Below are 24,538 nucleotides of genomic sequence, written 5' to 3'. Positions count from 1 at the left end.
AGAGAAATCCCCTAAGGAAAGAACATAGAAAATGGACCTGGTGTGGCTAACAGGGACCCAAAATAAAACGGAGCCAGGCAGTCATGACAGACCTGGGGTTCAGTAACATGCTCTGAGTTCTTAGAAAACCACAAACAAAAACTCTAAAGGACTTCTGATTCTGCTAAGGGTCCCACCTGGAAAAGAGCCAAAGGTGAAGCTCCGGTGACAGCCAGTCATCGCAAACCGTGGTCCAGCTGCGAGGACTTGTGGTCGCACTGCAAAGGGCCATCCAATCCCCTTACGAGTCTCCCAACTGTGCATTCTGCAGATTTTGCCTTTAAAAATGCTTCACTCCATTCACGCCCCGGGGAACCTACTTTCAGTTACAGGCAAAAGCTCCGTATCCCCAGATTGCAGACCTTGCCAACAATAAACCAGTCTTTTGCCTCAAGATAACCCCGATTCTTTTCTGAGATTTATTTCTGATTTTAGGATGACTTCAGCAATAGTGAGTAACTCATTTGGATCTCTTGTGTTTTCAAATCGTTATTGAGTATTAGCCCTACGCCAATCACTGTGTGGAGAGCAGACTGAGAATTTATTGAGCAGCATCTTGGTCTGGGAGAAGCTGTGAATCCACAGGAGAGATGAGATGGAATGAAGGCCTGCCATCCTAGGAGACAAGGATAAAGAGAATGTTCTCTGGAAGTTCAGGGAATGATTCTAGATTTGGAAGCTGCCTGGAGATGATAGAATTTGGACTCCGCTTGCAGAGATGAACAAGATACCAGGAGCTATAGAAGCAGGTCCTTTAAATACAAGGTATCATAAGGAATATCATGCAGCCATTAAATTCATAAATTCTAAAACTTTAAATGGGCAGAACAATTACTCATATTAAGTGAAAAAGTGACCGGTAATATAAGGTAATCCCATTTTTTTAACTCTATGTAAATTTGGATGAAATTATACAAATATGTTGAGTGACACTTTTCCAATTTTCCACAATGTTTTATTGTTAACATAAACAGAAAAGTGCCATAAACTTCTTTGGTTGAATAGACGAATTTCTCCTCACCAGACACGCAGCGCTGGGATGCAGACAAGTGAACGTCAGCACGTTCCCACCTTCTCCCTGCAGGTCCCATGAGGCAGCGACCTCCTCTCTATTCTCTGCTGTGGACCCTGGGCCTGACACAGGGGCTCAGTCAACAGTCTCTGAAATACTGCACTTGGGAAGTGGCCTATTTGTCGTAGTCAAGACAATGACTTTCACTAGAAGGCTCCCCCAAAACATTGAATCGTACAGAATTTGGTTTGCTCTGACAGCAAGATGGTGAAAGTGTGTAAGTTTGAGAGTTGGCTGCTTTTGCTGACAAAACCATGGGGCCCTGAATTACTCATGCAATATCTCACGCGGCCACCAGAGGGCGGTGTGTAGATGCTTATGACAAACACTGCTCCCATTCAAAAGTGGTCCTTTCCAAGTTAGCCTTCATCAGAACAGGTTTTTTTTTTTTTTTTTAATTTATTTATTTATTTATTTATTTTTTATTTATGGCTGTGTTGGGTCTTCGTTTCTGCGTGAGGGCTTTCTCTAGTTGCTACAAGTGGGGGCCACTCTTCATCGCGATGCACGGGCTTCTCACTATCGCGGCCTCTCGTTGCGGAGCACAGGCTCCAGACGCGCAGGCTCAGTAGTTGTGGCTCATGGGCCCAGCTGCTCTGCGGCATGTGGGATCTTCCCAGACCAGGGCTCGAACCCGTGTCCCCTGCATTAGCAGGCAGATTCTCAACCACTGTGCCACCAGGGAAGCCCAGAACATGTTTTTTTGTTTTTTGTTTTTTTCACATCTTTATTGGAGTGTAAGTGCTCTACAATGTTGTGTTAGTTTCTGCTGTACAACAAAGTGAATCAGCTATACGTATACATATATCCCCATATCCCCTCCCTCTTGAGCCTCCCTCCCACCCTCCCTATCCCACCCCACTAGGTCATCACAAAGCATCAAGCTAATCTCCTGTGCTATGCAGCAGCTTCCCACTAGCCATCCATTTTACATTTGGTAGTGTATATATGTCAATGCTACTCTCTCACTTCATCCCAGCTTCCCCTTCCTGCCCTGTGCCCTCAAGTCTGTTCTCTATGTCTGTGTCTTTAATTCCTGCCCTGCCACTAGGTTCATCAGTACCGCTTTTTAAAATTCCATATATATGCGTTAGCATACAGTATTTGTTTTTCTCTTTCTGACTTACTTCACTCTGTATGACAGATTCTAGGCCCATCCACCTTACTACAAATAACTCAATTTCATTCGTGTTTATGGCTGAGTAATATTCCATTGTGTATATGTGCCACATCTTCTTTATCCATTCATCTGTTGATGGACATTTAGGTTGCCAGAACATGTTTTATAAACTTGGAGGATTTCTTAATTAATTTACTTGCCTCTCTTCTCCAATCTCATTTGGAAACTAGTGAAAATCCACTACAAGTAATAAATATGAGAGCCACTGACTGGAAGTTGTCCCTTGTGACACATTATAAGCATTTAAAATTATCTGTCCAACCCCCCATCTCTATCCACCTGTCCCCTCCTTTCTCCCTCCAACCATCATAAACATCTATCTGTGTAAAACATCTTTTGACAATCTATGTAACTTAGATAGATTTTTCAGTCATGTTGCCTCTTCTTTGTAATATGAATCTTTGGGTGGCAAGTGGTCTGCTCATAAGACAGTGAGAATGTCCCTGGTGCCCTAGGAGACAATGTGAAAGCGGGGAGTAGGTCTCAGTGGGAGTTGGTCAAAGCAGGAGATCTCCTGCTCAGCATAGCTAAGGTCAGATCCACACTGTCTCCTAACCCCAAAGCACTGAGTCTGCTTTCCCCCCAGGAAACTTTGTTAAAATCCTGTATATCCTGAAGGAGCATCAGGGCCAGTATAATGAACAATGGTTATAATAATTGTGGGAGAGACATAGGTTATGTGTTTTCAGGTCTCACCTTTATTATGAGTTAACTTTTATAAATGGTGTTTGCAGGGATCCAGCCTCATTCCTCTGCACATGGATGTCATGTTCTCCCAGCACATTTTGTGGAAAAATCTGTCTTTCCCCCATTAAATGATCTTCCACTCTTGTCAAAAATTATTTGACCATATACATTAGGGCTTGTTTCTGGGCTCTGAAGTCTATTCCATTGATTCGATAGTTCTGTCTTTATGCCAGGTACCAAGCCGTTTTGATTATTGTAGCTTTGTAGTAAGTTTTGAAATCAGGGAGCGTGCATCTTCTTCCCACATTGTTTTTCTTGCTCAAAATTGTTGAACTCTTTGGGGGTCTATTAGGTGTAAAGTATTTTAGGATGGACTTTTTGATTTAGGGTTGGGTTTTGAAGGGATTGCATGGAATTGTAAATTGCAGTGGGTAATATTGAGATCTTGGCAGTAAATTGTCCAATCCATGAAAATGGGATTTGTGGCATTTACGCTCTTTGCAAAAGTTTGGCAAGTTTCATCGTGTAACTCTTCACCTCCTTGGTTAAGTTGTGTAACTCTTCACCTCCTTGGTTAAGTTAATTACTAAGTAGTTTATTTTTTCTGGCACAATTATAACTGGAATCGTTTTCTTAATTTCCTTTTCAAATTGATCATATTTGTGTATAGGAATGCGGATGATATTCAGTGTTGACTTTGTATCCTGTTACTTTGCTGAATTTATTTATTATTTATAACATTATTTTTGTGGCATCCTTAGGATTTCTAAATATGAGATCATGTCATGTGTGAACAGAGATAATGCTAGTACCTCTTTTCAGATTTGAATGTAAGTGATCTATGCATTGATTCATGTACTTATTGACCTGTCTTTCCTAACTGCTGTGGCTAAAACTACCACTTTTATGTTGCTTAGAAGTGGTAAAACCCAGCATGCTTACATGCATCCTGACGTCAAAGGAAAAGTTTTCAGAATTTCACCATTGACTATGATGTTGGCTGTGGGTATTACATATGTGGCATTAATTACGTCGTGGTAATTACCTTCAAACCTAGTGTATTGAGTGTTTTTTTAAAAATTTATTTATATTTATTTATTTATTTTTGGCTGTGTTGGGTCTTCATTGCTGCACGTGGGCTTTCTCTAGTTGTGATGAGCGGGGGCTACTCTTCATTGTGGTGTGTGGGCTTCTCATTGCAGTGGCTTCTCTTTGTTGCAGAGCACAGGCTCTAGGTATGCGGCTTCAGTAGTTGTGGCACGTGGGCTCAGTAGTTATGGCTTGCAGGCTCTAGAGCGCAGGCTCAGCAGTTGTGGCTCACGGGCCTAGTTGCTCCGTGGCATGTGGGATCTTCCCAGACCAGGGCTCGAAGCCATGTCCCCTGCATTGGCAGGCGGATTCTCAACCACTGCACCACCAGGGAAGTCCTGTTGAGTGTTTTTTTTTTTTTTTTTTTTAAAGATTTTTTTTTTTTTTTATTGATTAATTGATTGATTGATTGATTGCTATGTTGGGTCTTCGTTTCTGTGCTAGGGCTTTCTCTAGTTGTGGCAAGTGGGGGCCACTCTTCATCACGGTGCGCGGGCCTCTCACCATCGCGGCCCCTCTTGTTGCGGAGCGCAGGCTCCAGACACGCAGGCTCAGTAATTGTGGCTCACGGGCCCAGCCGCTCTGCGGCATGTGGGATCTTCCCAGACCAGGGCTCGAACCCGTGTCCCCTGCACTAGCAGGCAGACTCTCAACCACTGCGCCACCAGGGAAGCCCAAGTGTTTTTTATCATGAAAGTGTGTGGAATTTTTTCAACTGCTTTTTCTGCATTAATTGAGGTGATCCTGTGTTTTTCCCTTTTTTCCATTAATGTGGTTCATTACACCAATGCATTTTCCTAGGTTGAAGCATTCTTGCATTCCAGGAATGAACCCACTTGTTCTTATTATATGAATAGATACAAATTATTATTATGTCAATATATATGTGTGCATTCCCAGCCTCAGCTCAGGCTTCCTGAACCCTGCAAGGATGGCAGGCGATGGCTAGGACACAACACTGAACCACAGAGGTTTATGACTCTAATTGGTCCTGATGATTGTTATTACTAACGCATGACTGGTGTTTCACACACTCGATGACTGTCTGACTTAGACCTGCACTCACCCATCTCCTGCCTCTGTGTCTCTCACACTCCACTCCTTCCTTCTGGATTTTACTCTCTTCTTCCTTAAATACATCATCCTTCCTCACTCTCAGTGAGAGCCTGAGAGAGGCAAACTCTCTTAGTCTTTTTTATCTGAAAAGGTTCTTATTTTGCTTTATTCTTGAGTGATAGTTTAGAATGAAATCTATACAGACGTTTCTGTGACATTTCCCTTGGCCTCTGAAGATGTCATTCCCTTGTGTTCGCCCTTAATTGTGACTGCTGACTGGTCTGCTGTTTGGTCTCACTGTCGTCTGCCTTCCCTCCTCTTTGATAATCTCTTCAATTGTCTTTAGTATTCTACAGTCCATTACTGTAGGGCAAATTCGAGTTTATTTTTATTTTTCCTGCTCGGGACTGGAATCTGGAGATCCTTGCTTACCAAAATTCTAAAAACTTCAAATCCTGTCTCTTCACCACTCGTTCCATTTCTCTTCCTAAAATTCCATGTACATTAGACTCTCTCTATATATATACCTCATGTGCCTCATTGTACTTGCCCTCTTTTTTTTTTTCCATCACTTTATCTCCTGTAACATTCTGGGTCACTGGTTCTCTCTTCAACCCTCATTAATCTTCTGTTTAATCCACCCAGTAGAGTTCTAATTTCCATGGCACTGTGTTTTTAGTTTTAGAAATTTTTTTATCTTGTTTTGTTTTCCTAATTTTCCTGTTATGTTTTGACAGTATCTTACTCACTTATGGTTCCAATACGAGTTTTTAGACCTTTAACCAATTAACAGAAATTTCTGTAATTGTTTAATCAAGTTACTCTATTTCATGAAGGTTTTGGGGTTCTAATCCTCCCATTTGTAGTGTCTGCTGCCTCTTGTTCATGGTGGGATCAGGGCATGTTTTGGTGATAGTGGATCCTTGCTGGCTTGGGGGTTTTAATGTATGTATATGTTTTTTTTGTCATGTTCAGGACATTTCTACCTATGGCCATTTTTGTGAAGTGTTATTTTGGTTTTTAATCAGAAAAGGATACAGCGTTTTCTCCAACGCATTTTCAGGCCCTCTGGAGACGAACATATAGAATTCTTCTTAAATATCATTTCCTTCCTCTTCTTCCCCACAGAAAGGCTTCACTTATCACCGCAGTTGAAACAAAACGTCCCCCAATCCTCACCTCCACCCCCTTCCTCTGTTTACTTCTATCCACAGCACTTATAATCAGACACTGGCTGCCAGAATCGCAGGCTGTCTTATCCCGTTTGGGCGGCTATAACAAATACCATAGACAGGGTGGCATATAAACAACAGAAGTTTATTTCTCACAGTTTTAGATGCTGGGAAGTCCAAGATCAAGGTGCTTGCAGATGCCCCATCTGGTGAGGGTCCACTTTCTGGTTCACAGGTGGCCATATTTTTGCTGTGTCCTCACATGTCAGAAGAGGTGAGGGGGCTCTCTCAGGCCTCTGGGCTCTTCCTTCTGACCCAATCACCTCCCAAAGGACCCACCTCCTTATATTGTCACTTTAGAGGTTACGATGTCAACATATGAATATGAGGGACATAAATATTCAGGCCATGACACAGGCCTAGTAATATCCCCTCAGGGGATTCTCTTTCTTCCTCACCCACAGGCCAGGCAGCAAAGCTTCCTCAATGAGTTGAATGTTTTCTAGTCAACCTTCTATTAGGGGCAGTCCACCAACAGACCTGGCTGTGTGTGTGTGTGTGTGTGTGTCTGTGTCTGCTTATGTGTCTGTGTGTGTGTGTCTCTGTGTGTGTGTCTGTGTGTGTCTGTGGATGTCTATGTCTGTGTGTCTGTGTGTGTCTATGTCTGTGTGTCTGTATGTCTCTGTGTGTGTCTGTGTATGTCTGTCTGTGTGTGTGTCTCTGTGTGTGTGTGTCTCCATCCCTGATCCCTGCCTCCTGTCAATCAGAAGGCAGTAAATCTCAGTCACTCACGTGATTGCCTGGACCAATAGCAGGACCCCCACCCTGGCAGCTTGAAACACTGGATCACAAACTTGCACCTGGTTTTCGCTTCCCTCCTCACTCCCAGGGCCTTTCCCGTTCTCTCTTCTGATCTTGGCCAGGTCATTACATGTATGGCTGTTTGTAGCACAAGAGTGTTTGGATTGCCTGGTCTACACCTTGCCTGGACCAAGAGCTGTCACATCCCTAGCAGTTACAATCGTCCTTGTTGGCAATGAGAACATACCTAGGCCTTGAACAAACAGTAGTCTCTTGTTGTTGTTGTTTTTAATGTATTTTTAAAATGCTTTCCATACATAAAAAATAATTCTGGTTCCCCATTTTTTTTTTAAAAGTATCCTTTTTAAAACAAAATAAATTTCAGAATTCTGGAAAGATGGCAGTATTCATGGAAGCATAGTCTTATCTTCCAGAATCCTCACATAAACACAGACAGAGCAATAAGATTTTAAAACCATACACATGGGCAATATTCACAAAAGAGTAGCTGACAAGGTATCCCCCTGTTACCACAAAATACAAGTGGGCGGACAACAGCCAAGAGACCTGCCCAACGTCACCACGAGTGCGGGGAAAGTGGAAGGAAGCAACAGTGCAGCTGGACGCCTGAGGGCTCGGTGCATGCTCAGTACAGGAGCAGAGCGAGCCTGCACCTCCCCCTTCCCAGGAGGGCCCCCGCATGCGCAGTGCAGGGACCCAATGAGGCTCCGCAGCAGAGCCTAGAGGTTGTGCGGAGCAGGAGTCAGTCCCGGACCTGCGGCTGAGCCAGCCAGGGAGGCACTTGGTTCCCTCCACCAGCGAGTGAGGCAGAGGTGTAAGGTAAGACATGAAACTCTTTGAATTCTCACACTGAGGTGTCATGGCTCCATTGGGACTGGACCCACAGTGGACATCAACCATGAGGAGTGACTCAAAATTAAGTGGGATGGGAACCTAAAGACAGAGGACAGCGCAGCTCCAACTCACGGCTAGAGCCAGAGAGGCAGGAAAGGCACTGGCCTCGTGTACAAAATTTTGGGGAACACCAAACAACTCCTAAATCAAGAGATTATGAGATATAATCTTGATTTATTATGAAATAAATGAGATTTTAATGCTAAATTTTTTCAAAAAGAAAATGCTGGCTTCTGCCAGCATTCAGTAGGTGTTCTGTAGGAGTTGTTCCACATGTAGATGTAGTTTTGATGTATTTGTGGAGAGGAAGGTGATCTCCACGTCTTACTCCTCTGCCATCTTGAAGGCGCCCCCTGCAATGTTATCTTTAGTGGGAAAAAAGGAGATTAGTGGTTGCCTAGGGATGGGAGGGAGGGAGGTGTGAATTACAGAGGGGCATGAGAAGATTTTGGGGGGCGATGGGTATATTTTTTATCTTCTTTAAGCTAATGCTTTTCTGGGTATTTGTGTCAAAACTCATTGAACTGTGAACTTTTTTTAAAAAAATTATTTATTTTATTTTTTGGCTGTGTTGGGTCTTGGTTTCTGTGGGAGGGCTTTCTCTAGTTGCGGCAAGCGGGGACCACTCTTCATCGCGGTGCGTGGGCCTCTCACTATCACGGCCTCTCTTGTTGCGGAGCACGAGCTCCAGACGCGCAGGCTCAGTAGTTGTGGCTCACGGGCCTAGTCGCTCCGCGGCATGTAAGATCTTCCCTGACCAGGGCCTGAACCCGTGTCCCCTGCATTGGCAGGCAGATTCTTAACCACTGCGCCACCAGGGAAGCCCTGTGCACTTTAAATATGTGCAGTTATTTGTATCTCATTTGTACATCTGTGAATCTGTGAATAAAGCAGCACAGAGCGAATGATTATTAGCAGTGTTTCCTGGTCTCTTGCTGATAGTAAGAAGCCCCTGGTGCTGTGGAAAGTCCATCCTCGTGGTCCCACTTCTGAGTCCTCCATGAAGCACCAGGAGAATTGTGCTTTCAGCAGGGGTCCCGGGAATTCTCATGCTTAGGCAAGTGGAGAAACACTGGTATGAAGTGGGTGGTAACTGAGAAGGAGCTTTCCCTCATCTTGACCAAACCATCATCAGGTGAAGCCAAAAGAAACTACTACCAATAACAGCCAGGGGAACACAAATCTTTGACTTCCTAGTGTTTCACACAAGTACATGATAGTTAACACCCATATAACAAGGGTTTCTCTCCAGCTTCTCCTTGAAGGAACTTTCCCAGCCCCCCAGCCTCTTCTATCATTGGATTAATTGGGAGAAAGCTAAGCTGATGGGTGCAATGACTATCCATGAGAATCCATGTTATTGCAATTATCCAATCAAGAGCCCATCTCCTATTAAAGAAACAGGAAGATCTGTGCTTAGCATTTCATCTTCAAGGGTATTTGCCGGTTTCTGTGGAGAAGAAGTACATTTAATGTTAGGTAAAGCATGTTACAGTTTTTTAATATTTATATAAAAGTAGTGATATGATTGGAAGTCATTTAAAATGCTCTTTTTCTTATTACTTGGTCAGGGATGTCTTTTGAGATTCAGTGAGCATTGCAATTCCTCAGATGTGACTTTTTCGTTATACCGTTTATCAGTTTTTCTATTTTTTTCTTCATTTGCGGTATTCTTTGTATGTAACTGATTTTAACTCTTTGTCTTAGCTATGTTTAAAAGATATTCTTCCACCTATCACTTACTATAACCTTGTTTCTGGTGTCTTTTTTCCTTTATGGCAGCTGTGTTTCATTTTTTTTTTCATTAAAAACTTGGACTTTTTTCTTTATTTAGCAAGATTGAAACTACACAAAGCATGCATTCAACCTAAGAATTGAAAGCAAAATTTTAAACATTGGAAATGGAGGAGAAATTTAATATGGAAAACCTAAAAAAACCAATTGGAAAGCAAACCTCATGCTTGATGGATACAACTAAATGCTGGTTCTTGGCAAAGCAAAGTATTGCTTCTATTTGGACATAGATGAACCCTGTCAAGACAATAAAAAATTAGTTTATTATAAGACAAGGAATACTCTACCAAAAAAAAGAATTATAAATAAGGTAATGAACAACTTCATACCTGTATACCTGACATTTTAGGCTATGTGGATAATTTTCTGGAAAACAAGTGACTAAAATTAATCTAGAAATGACTGAGACTTCAAACAGACCACTTTCTTAAAAGAATTTTAAAAGTTGGTCACAAGTTCACCTAGAGATGGACTGAAAGCTGATTCTTTTGAGCTGTTGGAAAGTTTGCAATTATTTGACAAAGGTAGCTTTACCCTAGCCCTGGCATCCATACAAATCCCCACAACAAAACTGGGGCCTTGATTAAGTGAAAAACATAAATGTAAAAATTCCTAACAACATATAGTTTATTGTATACATAGTAGTTTGTGTCTCTTAATCCTTTTCACCGTCTTGTCCCTCCCCACTCTCCCCACTAGTAACAGCTAGTTTGTTCTCTATATGAGTGAGTCTGTTTGTGTTTTGTTATATACATTCGTTTATTTCATTTTTTTTAGATCCCACGTACAAGTGATAACATACGGTATTTGTCTTTCTCTGTCTGACTTATTTTACTAAGCATAATATCTTCCAGGTGTATCCATACTGTTGCAAATGGCAAAATTTCATTCTTTTTTATGGCTGAGTAGCATTCCATTGTATATATATACTTACATATATATTTATATTTATATATTTATTTTTACATATATATTTTATCCAGTCATCTCTTGCTGGACACTTGGATTGCTTCCATATCTTAGCTATTGTAAATAATGCTGCTATAAACATTGGGATGCATATATCTTTTCAAATTGGTGTTTTTGTTTTCTACAAGAGTTTCTTTTTCTACATATCCTTGCCAACATTTGTTATTTGTTGTCCTTTTGATGATAGCCATTCGGCAGGTGGGCAGTAAGATCTCGTTGTGGTTTTGATTTGCATTTCTCTGAGGATTAACAATGTTGAGCATCTTTTCATGTGCCTGTTGGCCACCTGTATGTCTTCTTTGGAAAAATGTCTATTCACATCTTCTATGTACTTTTTAATCGGATGTTTTGGTTTCTTGACCTTAAATTGTATGAGGTGTTTATATATGTTGGATATTAACCCCTTATTGGTCATATCATTTGCAAATATTTTCTCCAATTCAGTAATCTGTCTTTTTATTTTGTAGATGGTTTCCTTTGCTGTGCAAAAGCTTTTAAGTTTAAGTAGCTCCCATTTATTTTTGCTTTTGTTTCCTTTGCCTGAGGAGACAAATTTTAAAAAATTGCTACAATTTATGTCAAAGAGTGTTCTGCCTGCTTTCTTCTAGGAGTTTTATGGTCTCTGGTCTTACAGTTAGGTCTTTAATTCATTTTGAGTTTATTTTTGTATATGGTTAATTCATTTTGAGTTTAGTTTTGCATATGGTATGAGAAAATGTTCTAATCATTCTTTTACATGTAGCTGTCCAGTTTTTCCAGTGCCTCTTTTGTCATAGATTAACTGACCATATATTCATGAGTTTATTTCTGGACAGTCTATTCTGTTTCATTGATCTATGTGTCTGTTTTTGTGCCAGTACCATACTGTTTTGATTACTGTAGTTTTGTAGTATAGTCTAAAGTCTGGGCGCATGATACCTCCATTTCTGTTCTTCTCTCTTGAGATTGCTTTGGATATTTGGGGTCTTTGTTTCCATAAATTTTAGAAGCATTTGTTCTAGTTCTCTGTTTTGATGTTTTGATAGGGTATATCTTTCCATCTGTTTGTGTGGTCTTCAATTTCTTTCATCAGTGTCTTATAGTTTTCTGAGTAGAGGTCTTTTACCTCCTTATATTTATTCCTAGGTATTTTATTCTTTTTGATGTGATGGCAAATGGGATTGTTCTCTTAATTTCTCTGATAGTTTGTTCTTAGTGTACAGAAATGCAACAGATTTCTGTATATTAATTTTGTATTTTGAAAGTTTACTGAATTGATTGATGAGCTCTAGTAGTATTTTGGTGGCATCTTTAGGATTTTCTATGTATAGTATCGTGTCATCTGCAAACAGTAACAAGTTTATTTCTTCCATTCCATTTTAGATTCCTTTAATTCTTTTTCTTGTGTGATTGCTATGGCTAGGACTTCTAATACTATGTTGAATAAAAGTGGCAAGAGTGGGCATCCTTGTCTTGTTACTGATCTTAGAGGAAATGTTTTCAGCTTTTTACTGTTGAGTATGATATTAGCTGTGGGCTTATCATATATGGCCTTTATTATGTTTAGGTATGTTCCCTCTATGCCTACTTTCTGGAGAGTTTTTATCATAAATGGATGTTGAATTTTGTCGAAAGCTCTTTCTGAATCTATTGAAATTAACATATGATTTTAATTTTTCAGTTTGTTAATGTGGTATATATCACATAGATTTGCAGATATTGAACCATACAAGGTTATTCTTTTTGTAATAATTCACTAAGCTTCCCATTTGTTTTGTGTCATTTTCTATACATTGGATATTTGATACAGACTGAGAACTTCTAACTCCAACACCCAAGGCTACAGCCCACAGAGGCAGAGTCTGTCAGGTAGAAAAAAGGAAGGCTCCAGGGATCTCTAGTTAAGACAAGGTTGGGAAATGGGTCCCCTGCTACCCGTACTGGAGACTCACTGCAGGGGGCGCTGTAGGCACACTGGAATCAAGGAAAGGACTGCAGTTTTTTGACCTGAATCCTGGGAAGCCCAGAGGCCTCCCCAGTCCAACTCAGAACCGGAGAGCAGACAGTGAGGAGGGCGTCGGAGATCTGAGCCCCGCAGCTGGTTGACGTAAGCCCCAGGGTCGGACAGGCAGGCTTGGGCACATGGCCCTGAGCACCCAGAGAACTGGCTTGCAGCCAGGCACAGGAGGGTGGAAATCTGCAATTTGCTGAGCCCCAGCCAACAATCTGGTCCAGGAGGAGGCGGCCCACCCCCCGCGGCTGGCTGACTGCCAAGCTTTGCTTGTCCCGGTGGCCTTTGATTGGGCTGATGCCGATGACAGTTGCCAACCTCTCGGACTTTCCCTGCAACCCGCTCAGGCGGACTCCAGCCTGACTTGGGCTCTAGAGCTGTTTGCGCTGGTTGGGGTCAGCCTCACCACCCCCAAGTTCCCCCACACCCACATCTTCCAGGCTCAGAGGAAGGGCCAGTCAATCCAGAGAGGATGGTGGCGCAGGGACAGAGGAGGTCGAAATTGGAGCTGATGGGCTCCCCTAGGGACTGTGGGGAGCAGGAGAGGTGGATCTTCCCTTGACTGAAGGCTGGGAGCATGAGGCCATGGGTTTGAATGGGGGCCGAGGTGCCAGTGCCTCCTAAGGCCCCCAGGGGAAGGAGCAGAGCAGGGCAAGTTCCGGGGATGTGGTGCCTACGCCAGGATGTGTCACTCTGCCTACCTACTTACCCACGTGGTGACACCCGCAAATCCTGGCCCTGTGCCGCCGGCCCTGGGGTGCTGATGAGACCACAGGAGAGGTCAGACAAGGACAAGGTTAGGCAGGCGTGGGGCCTAAGATGGCTCTCAGCACCTACCAGGATCAGCCTCCTCTCCAGGTAGCCCTTGGGCGGCTTGCTCCTCCTGGGGCCTCCGATTCCACCCCTGGGTGAAGAGAGCTAAGTGGAGGGGACATCCAGCTGGCTGGGATCAGCAACGCAGTTTCCTCCATGATCTAGCCAGTGTAGAGATGCACACAGGGACTGGAGCCCTGGACTTGGAGTCCGCCAAGGGCAATCTCCTGCCCTCCTTACTGCTCCTTGTCAGCTTTGAGCTGGTCTTGGGGGTAGAAGGGTGAGTCAGCCCGGCTCCACTGCCCTCGGGTGCTGACAGGAGGGAAGGACACACCAGTGTCTGCAATGAGAACAGAGGGGGCAGTAGATGGAGCAGGGGAACCATAGGAGGGGAAGTGACAGACGGCACACGAGGCATGGGAATCACAGGACAGCCGGCAGAGGACTGATGCACACATGCTCCTGAGGGCTGGTCACCACCACTGAGATGTGTCCCGAGTTCCCTGTGTGTCCATCCCTAAGGGACCTGAGAGGTTCCTTGTTCTGTGCAGCCTGCGAAGACCTAAGGAGCATGGGCAGGGCAGATGGAGTAAAGCACAGGAGCAAAGGCTTCTGGGGACCAAAGTGTGAGCACACCAAGACCCAAAGTAAGTACAGTTCTGATCAGTTCGGGTCACTTATAGCTGAGAGGAGAGAGAAGTTTGAGAGGTGATGAAAACAAACCATGGGAGTCCTTGAATGCCATGGGGAGATGCTCAGACTCCAGAGGGGATGGGCAGCCATGGCCAGTTGCGAGGTTGGGCAAGGCAGTTTCAGAGCTAGGCTGCAGACTGATGTATCTGGAAGCTGGGGAAATGATTTACCTAAGGGTGAGCCTAGAGACTGGTTTGGCACCAGCACAAGAGCCCTAGTGGGACATGAGAAGGACCTGAATGAGGTGGTGGAAATGGAAAAGCAGGGGGTCAGTGTGACAGATGCTCTGGAGGCCAGCATCACAAAGACTGATATGGAAGAGGTATGGGTTAGGCTTATTTATTTAATCATGTGGACAAGCCCATTCAGGCTGCAAGTAGGGGGGAAAGGGATGTCTTCTATAAGGGCAGAAATGAAACAGAACCAGGCCTCATGGGAACAAGGCTCGGATCTGGGAAGCATTAAGATCAGAGGAGGCTCCTCTTTTTATGTGTGGTCCTTGTCTCTCCTTTCTGAGACTCTACCCTGTTCTCCACGGTTCCAGGTTTCTGTTCCCTGTGACTTCATTCTGCAGTGGTCCAGGATTGCCATGGCACCAATTCTGACCTCTTATCTCTGTGACCTGAAAGTTCCAGTGCTGCACAGTTATGAACAGTTTGGGATCTTGACATGGGAATACTTGTCTAGCATTGAACTACGTGTGCGTTGGGTCATGTATCTACTCTTGGGTGAGGTCACCCAGGGCTGCCCCTTCTTGAGCTTTGGCAAAGCAGATTAGATCAGAAGTTGAATGACATGTCTGGTAGAAATGCTGAAGAGAAGCAATCAAAAGCAATAGCAGGGACAATCTATTCTTATTGAAATACATTGCTGCATCTCACTGAAAGGAAAATATGAGAGGGAGCATTTGATGAAGTTCAACACCAGGTCATAACTTTAAAAAAAATCTACATCAGAGATTGTTGTCAATGGGAAAATGTTAAAGTTCCTTTAAAACTAGAAATATATAAAGGATGACCACAATCACCACCTCTATTCAATATTACGTTGGTGATCCTAGCCATTGTAGTAAGAGAAGAAAAAGAAAATTAATGTATAAAAAATGGAAAGGTAGAAGCAAAACTGTCATTACACAAGTGATATCATTGTCTAATAGAAACCAAAGAAATCTATAGACAAACTATTATGGTAATAAAAGCTTATCTAAAAATCAATCACACTTCTATACCTCAACAGCAGTTAGAATAAAATCTTAAAAATAACGTATTTTCATTAGGAACAAAAAGCCCACAAGATATCCATGGAAAAATCTTACACAAGATGTACAACACCAGTATGAAAAAAATTTGAAGCCTCTTGTAATACATCAAAGACCTAAGTAAATACAGGAGTATGCTATGTTCTTAGGAAAACTCAAGATTGAAAGAGGTTAATTTTTCCCAAAATGACTATTCATAGAGTCAATATATTTCTAAACAAAACCACAATAGGGTCTTACGAGGAACTTGACAAGCAGATTCTGAAATTTATCTGGAAAAGCAAAGGCCTAAGAAGAGTCAGTTAGCCAAGACATAGGGCTTTTAGAAAGAAGCTCTAGAGAAGAATGTATTGTTATTCCTTTTCCAATTTCTAAAGACGCCTGCATTCCTTGGCTTGTGACCCCTTCCTCTGTCTTCAGAGTATATAACTCCATCTCTGACCTCTGCTTCTGTCCTTGTATTTCTCTAAGCCTACTCCTCCCTCTTATGAAGATCCTTCTGATTACATTGGGTTCGCCCACATAATCCAAGTTAATCTCCCATTCTCAAGATCCTTAACTTAATGAATACCTGCAAATTCCCTTTTGCCATAAAAGGTAACACATTCTCAGGTTCCAAGGATTAGGAAGTGGACATCTTTGGGGAACCATTATTCACCCTACCACAAAGACCAATAGAGAATGAAGACATATCAAGCTAGGACAATTTGTTATTCACGTGGAAAAAATGAAATTGATATTTGTAACACAAAAATCAATTCCAAATCAAACACTTAAATGTGAAAGCATAGTTTAATACTTTTAGAAGGTAATACAGATGAATGTCTTCATCAACTTGGGTAGAGAATAGTTTACTAAACAATATTTTAAAATTCTGGGAGTTCCCTGGTGGTTCCCAGTGGTTAGGACTGGGCACTTTCACTGACCATAGCCCCAGGTTCAATCCCTGGTCAGGGAACTAAGATCCCACAAGCCACATGGTGCAGCCAAAAAAAATTTTTTTCTAATCATGAAAGAAAAGATTAATAATGCAACTACATTAAAATCAAAAACTTCTCTTTGTTAAAAGACACTATAAAGAAAGTGAAGAGTCAAGCCACAAACTGGGAGAACATATTAACAACATATATAAGCAACAAAGGAATAATATTGAGAATAAATAATTATAACAATCAATAAGGAAATGATAACCTAATAGAAAAATGGATAAAAGACCAGTGGTCCATAAATATGCTCCAGCTTATTAGTAATGAAGAAAGTGGAAGATGACAATGAGATATCATTTTATATCCACCAAATTAGAAAAATTTTTAAATCTGATAGTTCAAAGTGTTGGGGGAAATATGGAGCAATGGGGGCACCTTTAACTGCAGGTGGGAGTATAAATTGGTACAACCACTTTGGAAAACACTTCGACAGTATTTTGCAAAACAGAATATGACCACATTCTATGAGCTGTATATTCCACTCCTTTGTATATACCCTAGAGAAACTCTTGCACAGGTACACAAGAAGATATTTGCAAGATGGATCCTAACAGCATTCTTTGAAATAAAAAAAAAAATACTGAGAACAACATGGATGGGCTAATGCATAAATAAATTGTGGGGGAAAGAATCATGTAGAATGTTATCCAGCTGTGAAAATGGGTGATCTACAACTACATGCAGAAATAAAGATGGGGCTTCCCTGGTGGCGCAGTGGTTGAGAGTCTGCCTGCTAATGCAGGGGACAGGGGTTCGAGCCCTGGTCTGGGAAGATCCCACATGCCGTGGAGCAACTAGGCCCGTGCGCCACAACTACTGAGCCTGTGCGTCTGGAGCCTGTGCTCCGCAACAGGAGAGGCCGCGATAGTGAGAGGCCCGCGCACTGCGATGAAGAGTGGCCCCCGCTTGCCACAACTAGAGAAAGCCCTCGCACAGAAACGAAGACCCAACACAGCCAAAAATAAATAAATAAATAAGTAAATTAAAAAAAAAAAAGAAATAAAGATGAATCTTGGAAACATAAAGTGAGTAGGAGGAAAAAAGAAAGCCTAAGAAGACAACACAGTATAAGAGACTATTTTTATAAATCTCAAAAACAGACAAGTGGAGCAACATGTTGTTTAGAGATACATCCATATTAGGTAACACTATTTTTAAAAGTATGTGAATGATAAATACAAAATTCAAGGCAAGAGTTATCTCTGAGGGAGTAGCAGGGAGGGAGTAGTTGACTTGAAGGGCAAGCTGCTCCAAAGTAGGGGTCATGTTCTAGATCAGAAATTTGGGGTGGGTTTGCAGGTATTCATTTTATTATTATTATAATTATATTATAATAATTATATTATTATAATTATATTATAATTAATTATAATTATATTGTAATATGTATTCATCATATTTTTAAAAAGATAAGTCCTGGTTCATTAAAAGTAAGTACTTAGGTTAAGCAAAAGATATCACTAATAGGCAAGCCAGCGACTGGGAGAATAGATTCACAACACATCTATCTGACAAAAGGACACCTACATATCAATAAGAAAAGGACAAACAACTCAATTAAAAAATGGGCAAAAGATCTGAACAGACACTTCATAAAGAGGCATCCAAATGGTCAATAAGCTTTTGAAAAAGTGCTCAACCTCATCATTCATGTGGAAAATGCAAATTAAAACCTCAGTGAGATAGCACTACATACCAGACAGGGCAGCTAAAATATAAAAGTCTGACAGTATTAAGTGCTAACAAGGATATGGAGCACGCTTCATTTTCAGAGGGAGAGTAAATGATTTTATCCACTTCAGAAAACTGCTGGACATTATCTACTAAAGCTAAACATACGCTCAACCCTACGAATCAGCAATTTCACTCCTAGGTATTTGCCCAAGAGAAATGAGTGCATATGTCCACAAATATGTAGGAAAGTGTTCATGACAACCTTATTCATAATAGCCCCAGACTGGAAATGACCTTCATGTTCATCAGCAAGGTATATAAATGTTGGTATATTTGTACAATAAAAACAACAAATTACTGATACAACATGGATGAATTTTCGACGTTTTGTGGAGCAAAAGGAGTCAAAGACACACATGCTTTGTATTTCCATATGTATGAAGTTCAAGAACAGGTTAATTAATCTATGATGATAGAAGTCAGAGTAGTGGTTACCTCGTGGTACCTAGGAAATGCATGAGGGAACCTCTGGGATGATGGATGTCCTAGATCTGAGTGGTGGTTACATGGTGTATACATATGCACATTTTATAGCACTGTACAATTAAGATTTGTGTAGTGTACTTTCTATAGGTCATACCATTAAAAGATTTTTTTTCTAGTGTCCCCTTTCAACCAGGTTTCTCCTCCCCAGCATGCCCTGTATAAGAATTTTGTAACCTTTGACATTTTGCCTGAGGAAAGCCACTTGAGTCACAGTGAGCAATGACAGCAAAGAAACTGAGTATTATTAGGGGCACAATATGGCTCACAAGATAAACAAGAAACAAGCTGACACAGTTGAGAAGAATGTATTTTGTTGATGGAATGGAGATAAGTAGGACAGGAAAGCTGACTGCCCCACGAATTCATTTGTTATTCAACAAATACTTTTTTGGACTTCTGCCATGTGCAGACATAGTGCGAAGTTCTCCTCTAAGGATCAGGCCATCTTGTTTATCCCTTAGCAACAGAACTAGCTTCATCTTCCCCTTCATAGTTTGTTTCCCTCTGTACCTGCCTCATTCTGTCACCTTTTCACCCTCTTCTCTGTGTACTTTTTATGCTCCTGAGTTTAACTTGCTTGGATTCAACCTTGGGCTATGAATCTTTCCAGCTTAGGCTGTTCCTAATAAGGGTCTGTCTCAGTCAGCTATAGCTGTGTCACAAAGTACACTCAAACTTAGTAGATTAAAACAACAATCCTTTTGTCAGTTATGATTCTGTGGGTCAGAAATTTGAGCTGGGCTCAGTGGGCATGGCTTCTTCTCCACATGGTGTCATCTGGAACGGCTCAACTAGGGCTTCCCTCTTCTTAACAATGCCTGCTCATTAGGCATTACTTTAATACATCATCTCCTTTCCCATTGAGGTCTTGTGAAACTTTCACATAATGGCTGCCACAATCCCTAAAACAAACATAAAATCATGCTAAACCAGGGCCTTGGGCTTTGCTTCAGCATCAGGTGTCCACTGTGTGTCTAAGAAACCTTGCTTAAGGAAACACACAGAGGTATTATCCATTCTGTAATTAGGAGACTAAGATTCTTTATTTCTTTCATGAAAGAAAAATGAAAACTTTACTTTGGGTGAACCCATGAGTGGACAATTAAGTCAGTCTCCTCTCTTGACACTGTTCCCCACTACACCCAGCTTCTTCCTGGATATCTCATTCAGGCCACATCTTCAAAAAACCTAAGTATTAGTAAAAAATGTAGATGGAGCAAAACAGAAATAAATGTCAAAGACTGCACAGATAAAATACATCAGTCAGTCTTCTAACCCAGCAGATTATTTCAGGAAACATCCATGGAGCTCAGCAGGACATAACTGCCCTTCAGAGCTTGCAGACACAGGGAGCATTGCTGGTACAGGACAGGCTTAGAGAATTGGGTTACAGCCCTGAGTTAGCCCTTATCTGCTAACTGTGATCCTGGCTTTCTCCAGGCCGCAGTTCCTGCCAGTGTGACAATTACTGAGGGAGTGCACAGGAAGCCCCTAGCACCATACGTAGCACCTTGTAGATATGCAGTAGATGTTGGCTTTTACTGGGACTGCTGGAGCAGCCCAGCCTTGCAAACAGCTGGCCACGTCCAACCACTTTATCGACTGTCATGGAACCAGGCCCTGGTAGGCTCTCCCCACTCGGCACTGCCTCTTCCAAAGGAGTTGTTCATTTTCCTACCGCATGAGGCTATACACACCTGTGGCTCACCCCTAGTGGGTCCAGCCCTGGCGGGTCATTTTACCATGTAGAAGATTTGATTAAAACATCATTGTATTAATTTGATGTAGCATGTAAGGGAGCTACACACTACATGATAAATAACTCATTAACTTCCAAGGAAGCCCTAAAGTTAACCTTCATTGCTTTTTACCGTCACACTGCCTCGAAAATAAAGAGTTAGCTTGTTCACACTTTATAAGTTCTTCAAGCATAGACTTAGAACCCCATAACTGAAACATCAGCTCTTCTGGAAGTATCTAAATATTGAAGGCTGTGCCAGGGACATCCTGGGTGCTCAGTAAAGGTTAGCAGTTTATATTAAAACGTCCCTCAAAATGTCATCCTAGGTTGGAGAGGCAAGGTGAGGTAGTCATTGGAAAATTAACAGGTGCTTTAAAAAGATGGTTTACTTTATTCCATTTTAGTTTCTCTTGAATGTGGCTTTGCTCTGTCACTCCTAAAACCCTAAAAATAAATGCTGTATTTAATATTAGCCCACTTAACCTATTTCTGGCTGGCCATGGTAGATTGTGCAGTAATTCATGCTTACCGTTTCAGAAACTGTTCAGTGATCCAGAGGTTAAAGGCAGGAAGTGGTTTATTCAGCGTCTGGCATAGATATAGCGAATGTTCAGTGTAGGTGAATTATTTTTATGAAAACTGTGCTTACATTTTCACCTTGAATGACAGCAACAGAAAACAGAAAAAGTTGGAGTAGCAGTATGTGCTTAAGTAATGTTTGATTTGTACTGTTTTATTTTCCATGATGTGCTGTATGGCTAGAGTACTGACAACTACAGTACTAAAACCCTGAACGTTTATTTTTGTTTCTTCAGTTTAGTCACCAAAAATTATTTGATGCTCCACATGGCTAATCATGCAAGAATTCACACTCAAGTACTTCAGAAACAGTTCCATGGTCTAAAGGTTCAACTCAGGATATGGGTTCCACCCTGAAGACGGTCCCAGCTACCACTCACTTTACTTTATAATTTAAGTTTTATCTCTGTCAAAGTAATATATGTATGTACCTTAAAAAGTCAGAAGTTTTACAATGAAGACGCTTACAATGAAATATAACAGTTCCCTTGGCTTTCCTCCAACGCACCCTCATCCCCGTTCCCCAGAAGTACCCACATCCTGCTCTTTCAGCTGTTTCTTCTGCCTGTTACTTCCTTATTTCTTTTTTTTAAGTTTTTTTAAAAATATTTATTTATTTATTTGGCTGTGCCAGGTCTTAGTTACAGCATGTGAACTCTTAGTTGTGGCATGCATGTGGGATCTAGTTCCCTGACCAGGGATCAAACCCGGGCCCCCTGCATTGGGAGAGCAGAGTCTTAGCCACTGGACCACCAGGGAAGTCACACCTCCTTATTTCTAAACAATATGCTTATACTGCTATTTCTTGGTATTTTCATCAACTAACCACCCTGGAAGACTCAGATTCCCTCTCCTATGGCCCCCACCCCACATTTACCCTTCCAACATATCTATGTCACAAGTTTTGGTGAAATCAATATTCAATATTCGTAATAACAATTGTGTAAATATTACTCCCAGATAAGCTATATATAATATACCTTGATTACATTTCTTATGCAACTTTGGTTACCTCTAAGTTAATAATTTGCTTAGTTTTCTAAGTACCTGTCTCTAATTCATCCCAAATTGCCAACTGACATATAAATTGCTTCTCAGCACATTCAAACTAATGAGGTATCCAGCAGCCTAATTTGTTTTTTCTTAACTATGTCCCTCCTGGAGTCCTACTGTTTCTAATTACTCTCTTCCTTAGAACTTTAAATGGTTTCTTCTTTGCTGTAAGAAATCAGAATTTATTTTAGAAATTGGATGAGAGAAAAGTAAAGTTATTTTAAGCTAGTTTCATCAGGACCCTGAGCATTCAAACATGAGTAAGTCGTGCTTCCTGCCCTCAATAAACTCAGTCTGGATGGGGAAACCCATGAAACAGAAAGATGCAGAGACCCTTGCAGGGGATACAATGAGAGGTCACCCCAGGTGGGACAGCGTGGGTGCGTACCTTTGGAATCAGGCAGTTTTTGATTTGAATCCTGATTCTGCCCCTGGTGGGACCTCAGGTAACCAACCTGACCTCCCAGAACCTCAATTTATTTCTCAATGAAATACAGATACCACTCAGCCTTCCAGGATGTCGGAGAGATTATATCAGAGAAGAGACATGTGAAAGCACCTAGTACCACGTTGGATCCATAGCAGTCACAAAAAAACTCTCTAAATAAAATCCAAGGTTCACATACCTTAGGATTTGTGCCAACATTAATTTCATATTGCAATCATCCTCCCCAAAACCACCATACAAACTTTGGGCTTTTACAGTTTTGTAACTAGGGGAGTAAAAAGCTCAATTTTACTGGAAGGTAAAACCTTTGTTTCAGTTCATCCCCATTTCAGAGCTCGACTCAAGTTTTGTGTGTCAGACATACTGGCGATTGGTTGTGAGAAAAATTGCCCCAGTAAAAATTCTGATGTTTCATACTCTAAGAGAATTATAAGGTTTCAAATCAGCCATCAGGGAGTATTACTTGAAAGCTGAAAAGTGCGACCATCCTATGGCGTCATCCTCAGCTTGGCTCTTCATCGGAGGGTCAGGTTTCTGCTGCTCACAGGCCTGCTTTCCTGCCCAAAGTCTTGATCGTTTATCAGCAAATAGTGGTCCCATTCTCATCACATCCTTGCACAGAGTTGTTTTGAGTTACTTCTGCTCTTGATGTTTTAGAACACTTTAAATACCTTAAACAGACTATCATTTGGAAATCGACTCTCTTTTCAATAGTATTTGCTTTTTTCCAGGGATCAAGACATTTTAGATTTTAGAGGATCAAGACATTCATTAAAAAGATCTAAAAATCATTCACAGTTTTGCATTAAGCTATTCATATGATGCTGGTTGAAATATACAATACCTGTTAACCTCTCAAGGACTCTTAGTTGCATGTAACATGTTTATTATATTTACTGCCTACATCTGGCACTAAATAATGATAACTTGCCCCCACAAAGGTCAGGTTTCCACTGAGCTATTAGGACTATTTTAACTAAGTTGAGGGTGGTTTGCTGGGATGCTCTTGAATGTAACCAGATCACCATTTAGGCTCAATATTTAGAATCCTCTGCAGATAGCTACTAGGTAGCAGTGGCACAAATACCAGCTTTATGTCTGTTCATTTGATTTTCTGGCCTTTCAAATTTATTTTTAATACATATGAATAAATATGTTCTTATTTAAAAGAAATCCAAATCGATACTGATTAAACAAAGTTCACCTTGACATCTCCCCTCACCTCATCTTCCAACATAAAAATCATTGTTATCAGTTTGATAAGTAGCCTTCCAGAATTTTTCTGTCTATGCACTCATAAGCATATCTAGATATCATATAAATATGTACTTTAACTGATTATGATGCACTGTACATATTACTGTGCAACTTAAATATCCCCCTAACAATATGACTTTGAGATCGTGTCAGTAGAAGAATGATCTCTTTCTTTCCACAGATGTATGGTATTTCAGAGATTTGCCTCTGTAATGTTTATGACGTATAATCCTTTTTAAAGTTTCACTGTTGGGGCTTCCCTAGTGGTGCAGTGGTTAAGAATCCACCGGCCAATGCGGGGACACAGGTCGGAGCCCTGGTCCGGGAAGATCCCACATGATGTGGAGCAACTAAGCCTGTGCACCACAACTACTGAGCCTGTGTGCTAGAACCAGTGAGCCACAGCTACTGAAGCCCACGAGCCTAGAGCCCATGCTCCACAACAAGAAAAGCCACCCTTATGAGAAGACCACGCACCACAATGAAGAGTAGCCCCCGCTTGCCGCAACTAGAGAAAGCCCGCGTGCAGCCATGAAGACACAATGCAGCCAAAATTAAAATAAATTAAATAAATTTTTAAAAAAGTGTCACTGTTATTACCTGTGGACAAGCAAATCCCTCAGGGCAAAAGTGATTGTGAGTGCTGGGTTCTTCCTTCTCACCTCTTTGTTAAGCCAAGTAATGTTTCATTAGCCTGTTAGTTCTTCAATGCTTTTCTTAAAAGGT

This window comes from Balaenoptera acutorostrata, chromosome 16 (assembly GCF_949987535.1).
Source record: "Balaenoptera acutorostrata chromosome 16, mBalAcu1.1, whole genome shotgun sequence".
Taxonomy (NCBI): Eukaryota; Metazoa; Chordata; class Mammalia; order Artiodactyla; family Balaenopteridae; genus Balaenoptera; species Balaenoptera acutorostrata.
Note: the sequence above shows the minus strand (reverse complement) of the source record.